Source organism: Pinus tabuliformis, chromosome 8, assembly GCF_031772625.1.
Source record: "Pinus tabuliformis cultivar Carrire ecotype Pingquan chromosome 8, CPIR1, whole genome shotgun sequence".
Classification (NCBI taxonomy): Eukaryota; Viridiplantae; Streptophyta; class Pinopsida; order Pinales; family Pinaceae; genus Pinus; species Pinus tabuliformis.
In genome coordinates, this window is record NC_142294.1 from 912,283,080 (window position 1) to 912,292,536 (window position 9,457).

Here is a 9,457-nt window from a genome sequence, read left to right on the forward strand (position 1 = left end):
GTAGAATACTTGAACATTATGAGGTACAACAAAACAATTACCTCCACAACAATCTACTTCAGAATGTAGTGAATCAAGCTCATGAAAAAAGGATCATAATAAAGAGTTATTTAGAAGTTAAACATCAAAAAATATCCATACACAAAGACCAAGAAACATGCGACTATACATAAATAGTAAAAAAATATTAAATCTTAAATAATATGTTAATAATGGTACAAAAAAAAAACATAAAATAAAGTTATCTTTATTTGGTCAAAATCCCTTTTGATTTCTTAGTGTGCATTAAAAACTATTTTGTTGCCATCAGCATTGATATGAGTATTTCCTAGGCCTTCACCCATGGGTTCTTTGATCATGTCTCACCATCTCATCATCAAACAACTCTAAGAATTTGTGCAGACAAGTTCAAACCATAGGTTGGTTCTCAATAACACTAAGTTGGGTTTGTCCGCTCCAGTAGAACACAAAAAGCTAAGGTAGTTTTTGTGGCTAATCATATAAATTTTATGAAATATTAGTGTCCTTGACGCTTCCCATTTTTCTTCCTTCCTTATTTAAGACAATTTACATGTTGAAGTGTGGATGTAAAGGTCCTTTTCCTCCACATTTTCCATTTCACCCTACATCTACATCAAATTCCTATTTGAATGAGGATTACAAATCCTATTCTTCACATTCACTCTACACATTGTATTACTTCCCTACATAATATGTTTCATTCAACCCTCTACACATTCCATACTTTCCACTTACTGCACTATTAACATTTCAACATCCCCGTGTGGGATTCATATTGTGGAGCACTTCAATATCTGTTCCATGTGTACTTCCGTCCACCTCCACATCATTATAGAGGCTCAAAATCTAACCATTGAAGCCAACAAGTAGACAAGGGATTCCCAGTAGTAGGTCAAACAAATTACTTGGTGTAAGCATAATGGGGTGATTAAATTAGACAATGCCAATCATTCATGACAAGAGAGGAACAAGGTAGACACAATTATATGGAAGGGTGGGGTTTAAGGCATAGAGTGATCAAATTTATATTATTAAATCCATTCACTTTGAGATATCTAATGTAATGTTGGGCTGAATTTATTGTAAAAGGTTGATAAATGATCATACTAACTGTTATCCTCCACAATATCCCAAGGCTGAGAAAGGAGATCGACGGAGGTAACCTCAGACCACTTAGAGTTCAGCAGCTAGCCCTACTAAACCGGAGAGGGCTCTCTCTATAAATCTCACAGCCAAGTATGACTGGAGTGGGAAAAATATATTAGGCTAGGTCTGTTTCAGCTCTAGGGTTTAAATATTTTAGGGTTTTGTTGGACCAGGAGTGAAAATCAGGGAACCAGGCCAAAAGATCAAAGGTTTCAGTTGCAAGAGATATAAAGGAGCAAGGTAGGTATACATTTGTGATACTTTGGGGTTTTTTCAATGTAGTGTAGGGTGAAAAAGAAAAGATTCAAAATGAGCATGGCAAGCATGAATTCATTTATCATAAGACTAAGTACACAAAATGATATTCCTAACCAAAACAAAGCTTAATTAAAATAATTCTTCTTAAAACCTCTTAGGAAAATCAATGAAGAAGGAATATATGAAAAAGAGACTTGTATATCATTCATATAAAACTATAATAGAGAGAAAACATGATCACAAACTCACAACACAATAATTCCTTAATAATAGATGCAACTGTCCTTTGATTTCCTATAAAAAGATAATTGAATACAAGCTCCAAGAGCTCCACTCACTAATGTCCAACCCTTTCTCTAACTTAGATTGGGTTACATATATACTAAAATATCAGTTTCCCCTCTCAGGGGTCTAATCCAACATTCAAGTAATTTCTTATAAGAATATCTCCAACCATACCTAAGACTAGGGAGGTTAGAAACTAACTCCCAATTTGGTGCAAAATTGATTCATTTGACCATAAGAACCTATACAAGCATGAATCTACTTAATTTTTACTTTGAAAAACATAATTTCACCTCAATGCATCATCACAACGCCTAAAATGACAAATTACATCAGCAAAGTTGAACTGGACTGAAAAAACTAAGAAAAATGAGTTCCAGGCAAAAACGTAGCAAATTGCCTAAAAACGTAGCGTGCCTGGAGAAAACATAGCGTTCTTCTTGTAAGTGACTTTTGGAGGGGTTCTCGAGATCTAAATAAAGATATAAAAAACCATGGAGAATTCTCTACCAGTCTACTACACCATAGAACCTTCAAGCACTAAAAAATACTGCTTCTATACCTCCAAAAGCCATTTCTCCCACAGCTACTCTAAAAACGTAGTGTGCCTTTGAAAAACATGGCAGAAAGGTGTTTTTTGGTACTTTTTTGTACTTTTTGACCTAGAAAAAGTTGCTGACATGGATCTTTGGTTACATAAATTTAATGTGCAGGTCATAAGGAATCCAAAAATGAAAAATTTTCGTGATTTGGAGGCCTCCAGCAAAAACGTAGTGTGGGACACGCTACCTTTTCTGCCCAAAAACTATGTAAAATTTCCAAAATGCCCAAAATCTTCAAAAAATTCCAAAATTTGTTCAAAGTGTTTGAAATTTGTTCCTTGGAGCTAGGTAATGATTCTTCAAGCTATGAGTGAAGCCTCAGCCAACAACTCAAGCTTGTCCCCCTTGTTTTGTTGAATTAGGGTTTCCCTTAGTTTTCTCTTCAAGTTTTGAATTCTGATTTGGGAAACCCTAGTTCTTGTGTAATAATGCCTAGCCATATGCCTTTGAAATTTGGTGGCCCCGTTAGCCCTTTTAAGGAGCTTCTCCAAGTGGAAATTAACTTTATCCAGCCAATACTCCCTATTTTTCTCAAAATCTTGTTCAATGGATTTGTTAATGTCTTGCTGCTCCAAAGGTGTAGATGGCTCACTCATTTGGTCTCCTTTCCTCTTCATGCCTTTGTTCTAGGCCTCAGTTGAAATGATGAAGTTGAACCCTACAATTTTGACCTTATCACTCCTAAGGTTTGTGGCAAAAAGACTGGTTAACTTGGCATGATATCCTACTTGTTGAATTTGCTCACAAAACCCTAAATAGCCCACCTTTTCAAAACATTGTCTGGAAAATGATGAATACCTCAATTATTTGGTGTAAAGTGGCTTAAACCTTGACACTTACATCATTTTTTGTATGGCTTCTTTCCTCCCTCCATTGTTTATGATTGCAAAGTAAAAACCTAGTGTAAGAGATGGGAAAAAAACAGAGTTTTTAGAGGGAGTAGGGGATTGGGATTAATGTATTTAGTTGAGTGGATGAAAGGGTTAGGGAGAATATATGTGAGTAAGAAAAATTGGGGAGGTAGAGAGGTGTGTTAGGAAACCTAGGGAGGTTTAAAATGATAAGTAGAGGGTAGGGATTAGTGTAGGAATTTAAACACAATCCTAACACTAAAAACTGCCAAAAACACAGTGTAGAAGCTAGGGTTAGGTCTATGGGTTAGCAAAATGATCCAGGTGGATATTGGTGGTGACCTGCCAAGTCCACCTGGACCCCCACCATTGTCTTTCTCAGCATTTTCAGTTTCCTTAATTGTAGCACAACTTACTATTTTTAGCAGTTTTTCGGGTCCTGAACTTCCGAAGCCGTTTTGAGGCCCTAAACGACGTTTTTTGGGGAATCCAAGGGCAACATGGGTCCATGGAATGGACTGATGTTGCCCGTTCCAACAATGATAGTGCTTGGATAGATCTTTCTAATGAGCTATTGTACGCGTCAAACGGAGATCATATGCCAAAGTTACGACCCCGAGAAGTTGATGTACCAACTTACCCCCAAACGAGGCCCATAGTTTGGTGTTTCATCTCCTAGGGTTAGGTTTTGGAATGTTAAGGGTTTTCCATTGTTTCTCAACAATAAATAGGCCTTCGAGCCTCATTGTAACACAATTCAGATGCATGTAGCCACCACATCTCTTCTCAGAGATAAGCTACCATCGCCCTAGCTGGTTTATTTCCATTTCTGGTTGTAAGCATATTTCAGTATTTTCCATTAATGAAATGAAGTATTATTTCCGCTGCATCTTTGTGTATATGGTTATCTCTGTAATTTGTTGCGTTCCTGTTTAAATCTGGATCAGTGGTATCAGAGCGGTCTACTTTTTCTCTGTTTTTCTTTGCATGTCCCCAACAAGGTCGGGATATAAGGAGTTAGGGCTTGAACTGGTTGAACCTTTGCAAGACCAGCCTCGCAAATCCCGACGGCCTCCCATGGCGGACGAGAAGAAAGACGAGGGGGCAGGAGATCCCATCAAAATATTGCTCGAAGAAGCCCTCGAGCGACAACGGAACGCGATGATGGACAGCTTTGCCCAAATCCTTCAGCGGCTACCCAGAAGCAACGCATCGGCTTCCAGCAGCTACTCTGGAAACGCCACACCCTTTAAGGTACAAGTTAATTTTGAAATCCCCATATTCGAGGGTCAGATAGACGCAGATGTCGTAGATAAATGGTTAAATCTGCTAGAGGGTTATTTTTCTGTTCATGAATTTTTGAGTCGGGAAAAGATTGTTTTTGCTCTTCTCAAAGCAGTCCCCCACGTCAAGGACTGGTGGGAAACCTACTGCGAGCATAAGGATGAAAGTACTGGCTCACTATTTTCAGCCGCACCCACCTGGGATTCGTTCCGGGATGCCATCAAGGAGCAGTACTACCCTGTCGGAAGCTATGAGGATGAATACATAAAGTGGACCACGCTGTGGCAGGGAAGGGACCAAGATGTGCCGGAGTTCACCAATCTTTTCCATACCCTTCGCACAAAGTTGGGTATCAAGGATTCGGAGCAACATTTGATACTCAAATACCGTGGCTGCCTGCACAAGTACATCCAGGAAGAAATACAATTCCTAAACATCCCCTCGCTCGGCGCAGCATACCGATATGCCGTCAAGGTCGAGCAGAAGTTTAAACAAAAGAAGCGAGACTTTGGATCTGCGAATCCAAAGCAGGGGAAAGGTGCCCCTAAACCACAGAACAAAGGACAAAGCCAAGGCGGGACAACCCAAGACAACCAGCTGAAGCCGCAAGCAAAGAACAGCGCCGCGAAGCCGAGAAAGGACACTGGAAAATGGTGCGAGTTCCATAAGAGCTCCACTCACAACACAAGTGAGTGTCGGGCCAAGCAGTCACTGGTGGCTGAGCTAAAGGTTTCCGAATCAGATGCATGTTCTGACTCTGAGTCAAAACTCGATAAGGGGTATGAAAAAGGGAAGCAGATCATTGATGCAGATCCCAGCGCCACTGTTGCTACCGCAAAGATCCAGAAAAATGAACCCGAAGATCCAGAGGAGGAGGAGCGTCTCTTCCACTCCCAGATGTGGGTAAAGGGCTCCCCGATACAGTTCATTGTTGATAGCGGGAGTCAAAAGAACCTCATTTTGGCAGAGGTCGTGATGCGGTTGGGCTTACCGACCACAGCACATCCACAACCATACACCATTGGGTGGCTTCACCAAGGAGGAAAGATCTTCGCGTAAGCCAGCAGTGTCGCCTTCCATACAACATCAAGCCCTTCACGGATGAGGTATTGTGTGACATTGCTCCCCTTGAAGTTTGTGATGTATTACTAGGACAACCATACTTGTGGAAGCGACATGCTGTGTATGAATCAAGGCCCCGTGTTGTTATTATCACATTGGGAAATAAGTTGTTCAGGATACCAGAGGTAGCACCACCTGCCGCCATCTCTTTGATTACTGCAAAACAATGCAGTAAGATCATTTCCAAAACCAGGAAATTTGTTTTCCTGATGATACGCCCTCAAGGAAAGAAGAAGACAGTGGCCGCAGCCTCCAAACGGGGTCCCTCTGCACGACAACTACAGATGGACAAGGTTGTGGAGGAGTACGAGGACATCTTCACCTCCCCAGCAGGGGTTCCTCTGCACTGTCAAGTCAAGCACTCCATCGATCTGACCCCAGGTGCGCCGCTACCCAATGGACCAATTTATCGGCGCTCCGTTCTGGAGAACGATGAAATCAAGAGGCAGATTCAGGAGCTCCTGCAAAAAGGTCACATCCGTCCGAGTTCATCGCCCTGTGGGAGCCCGATCGTGTTGGTACAGAAGAAGGATGGGACGTGGAGACTCTGTATTGACTATCGGGCGCTGAACAAGATCACTGTCCGTAATAGGTACCCGATCCCGCGGATTGATGACCTCCTAGACCAACTAAAGGGGGCAAAATATTTCAGCAAGATTGATCTGAAGTCAGGATATCACCAAGTACCAATCGAACCCTCCGATGTGTGGAAGACTGCCTTCAAATCCAAGGAGGGCCTCTTTGAATGGTTGGTCATGCCTTTCGGATTGACGAATGCTCCTGCAACCTTTATGAGGCTAATGGATGACATCTTGCGGCCATTCACCAACTCCTTTGTAGTAGTATACTTGGATGATATTCTGATCTTCAGCCAGAGTTGGGAAGAGCACCTCCACCACATCCGACAGGTTCTCCAAACACTGCGGCAACACAAGCTATGTGCCAATTTGGAGAAATGCACTTTTGGCATGACCCAGGTTCAGTATCTGGGATACATCATTGATGAACAGGGGGTACATGTCGATCCGGCCAAGATCCAAGTCATTCGGGATTGGCCCTCTCCAACCACTCTAACAGAGCTCCGCAGCTTTCTAGGTCTTGCCAACTTCTACCGCAGGTTTGTGTTGGGGTTTTCTCATATTTCTTGGCCCTTGAGTCAAGTCACCAAGGGCGGGGCGAAAGCAAAATTCTTTTGTTCTGAATCTCAACAGAAGGCATTCAGGGAATTGAAGGATCACCTCTGCACAGCACCAGTGCTCGCGTTACCAGATTTACAACAACCATTTGAGGTCGAGACAGATGCCTCTGACTATGCTATTGGGGCAGTCCTTACTCAACATGGACATCCAGTGGCATATCACAGTGAAACACTTTCAGACACAGTCCGGAAGTACCCCACTTATGATAAAGAGATGTATTCCATTGTACAGGCCTGCCGACAATGGAAGCATTACATTTTGGGGAAGGAAACGGTCATCCACACAGACCACCGACCTCTGCAGTTCATACAGACCCAAGGGAAATTGCAGAATGATCGCCATCAGAAGTGGTCTACATACCTGCAACAGTTTCACTTGAATATCAAGTATAAAAAGGGCAGCACCAATAATGTTGCAGATTGCCTCAGTCGGCCACCGATCATGGCACTAACCACCGTGCTCAACTCCTATGGGCACGAGACTGCTGATTGGCCGCTTCTCTACAAAAGCGACCCAGAATTCGGCCACACATACCAGACACTCTTGGAAGGTCGGCATGTTGCAGATTTTCACCTCCAGGACGCCCTATTATGCCACCTCGGGCACCTTTGTGTTCCTTCAAGCGAGCGTGCCAAGATGATTTGGGAAGAACACTACAGTCGGGATGCTGGGCATTTCGGGGTCGAGAAAACAGTGGCAGTACTGCAAAATCATTTCTATTGGCCGAATCTTCGACAGGATGTTGGGAAGTACATCCGATCATGTACTGCCTATGCCATTGCCAAACCGACCATTAAGAAGCGCGGCCTCTATACCCCGTTGCCTACCCCTAGTCGACCTTGGGAATCCATCTCCATGGATTACATGTCAGGCCTTCCTTCCACTAAGCATGGAAATGACTGTGTTTTTGTGGTCGTCGACAGGTTCTCGAAGATGGCCATTATGATGGCCTGCAAGAAGAATATCACAGCAGAAGCCACTGCTAAACTCTTCCTTGAACGAGTGTGGGTACACTTTGGGATCCCACAGTCTATCATCTCAGATCGGGACAGTCGGTTTCTCAGCACATTTTGGTCCAGTCTCTGGTCAATGCTGGACACCAAACTCACGAAGTCCACAGCCTTCCATCCTCAAACTGATGGTCAGACAGAGGTTGTCAACAGGATGATTGTGCACATTCTGTGCATGTATAACTCAAAGCATCCACGCAGATGGGACGAGAGCCTCCCCTATGTTCAGCATAGCTACAACCGAGCTCTTCACAGCTCCACTGGCCATAGCCCTCTTCAGGTGGGTTTGGGATTCCAGCCACTATGCCCCATTGATGTGGCCATGCCCCTTGCAGCTACTCACATGAATTCAGCTCATGTCCAGTCCGAAACAGATAAGGCCACCAGCTTCATTGAGCGCATCCAACATATTCGCCAGCAGGTTCATGACATTCTTGAGAAATCAAATGCCAAGTACAAGCAGCGACATGATCAACATCGGGTGCCACACAAGTTTTAGGTGGGCGACAAAGTCTGGTTGCATTTGCAAAAGGAACGCCTTACTGGAGCCTATCGGAAGTTGAGACCACTCCGATATGGTCCTTGCACCATTACTAAGGCTATGGGAGACAATGCATTTGAGCTCAGCATTCCCCCATTCCTTGGCATGCACCCAGTGTTCAATGTGGACCGCCTTCGGCCATACTTTCCACCATTGCTAGACACATCCGACATTGCAGAACAGCTCAAACCCACAGAATTAAATCCAGATTGCATGGAACAAGCTGCAACTGATCGGATCATGGACACACAGATCAAGAACACTCGCCAACAGAATATCCAACTGTATCGAGTTGTCAAAGCAGGCCAACTCCTTCAGCAGGGAAAGTGGCTCACCAGGGAACAAGTTCAGCAGAAGTTTCCTCATCTCATGGAGGAGCTCAACGCAATGGGGACCATTGCTTCCTAAGGGGGGAGGAATGATCCAGGTGGATATTGGTGGCCACCTGCCAAGTCCACCTGGACCCCCACCATTGTCTTTCTCAGCATTTTCAGTTTCCTTAATTGTAGCACAACTTACTATTTTTAGCAGTTTTTCGGGTCCTGAACTTCCGGAGCCGTTTTGAGGCCCTAAATGACGTTTTTTGGGGAATCCAAGGGCAACATGGGTCCACGGAATGGACCGATGTTGCCCGTTCCAACAATGATAGTGCTCGGATAGATCTTTCTAATGAGCTATTGTACGCGTCAAACGGAGATCATATGCCAAAGTTACGACCCCGGGAAGGTAATGTACCAACTTACCCCCAAACGGGGCCCATAGTTTGGCGTTTCATCTCCTAGGGTTAGGTTTTGGAATGTTAAGGGTTTTCCATTGTTTCTCAACAATAAATAGGCCTTCGAGACTCATTTAACACAGTTCAGAGGCATGTAGCCACCACATCTCTTCTCAGAGATAAGCTACCATCGCCCTAGCTGGTTTATTTCCATTTCTGGTTGTAAGCATATTTCAGTATTTTCCATTAATGAAATGAAGTATTATTTCCGCTGCATCTTTGTGTATATGGTTATCTATGTAATTTGTTGCGTTCCTGTTTAAATCCGGATCACAAAATGAGGGAGGAAGGGTAATAAAGGCCGTGGGAAGTGTATTTGGGTGTGGAGAAGGGTAGAATAGGTAGTGAACTAGGTATATTTTC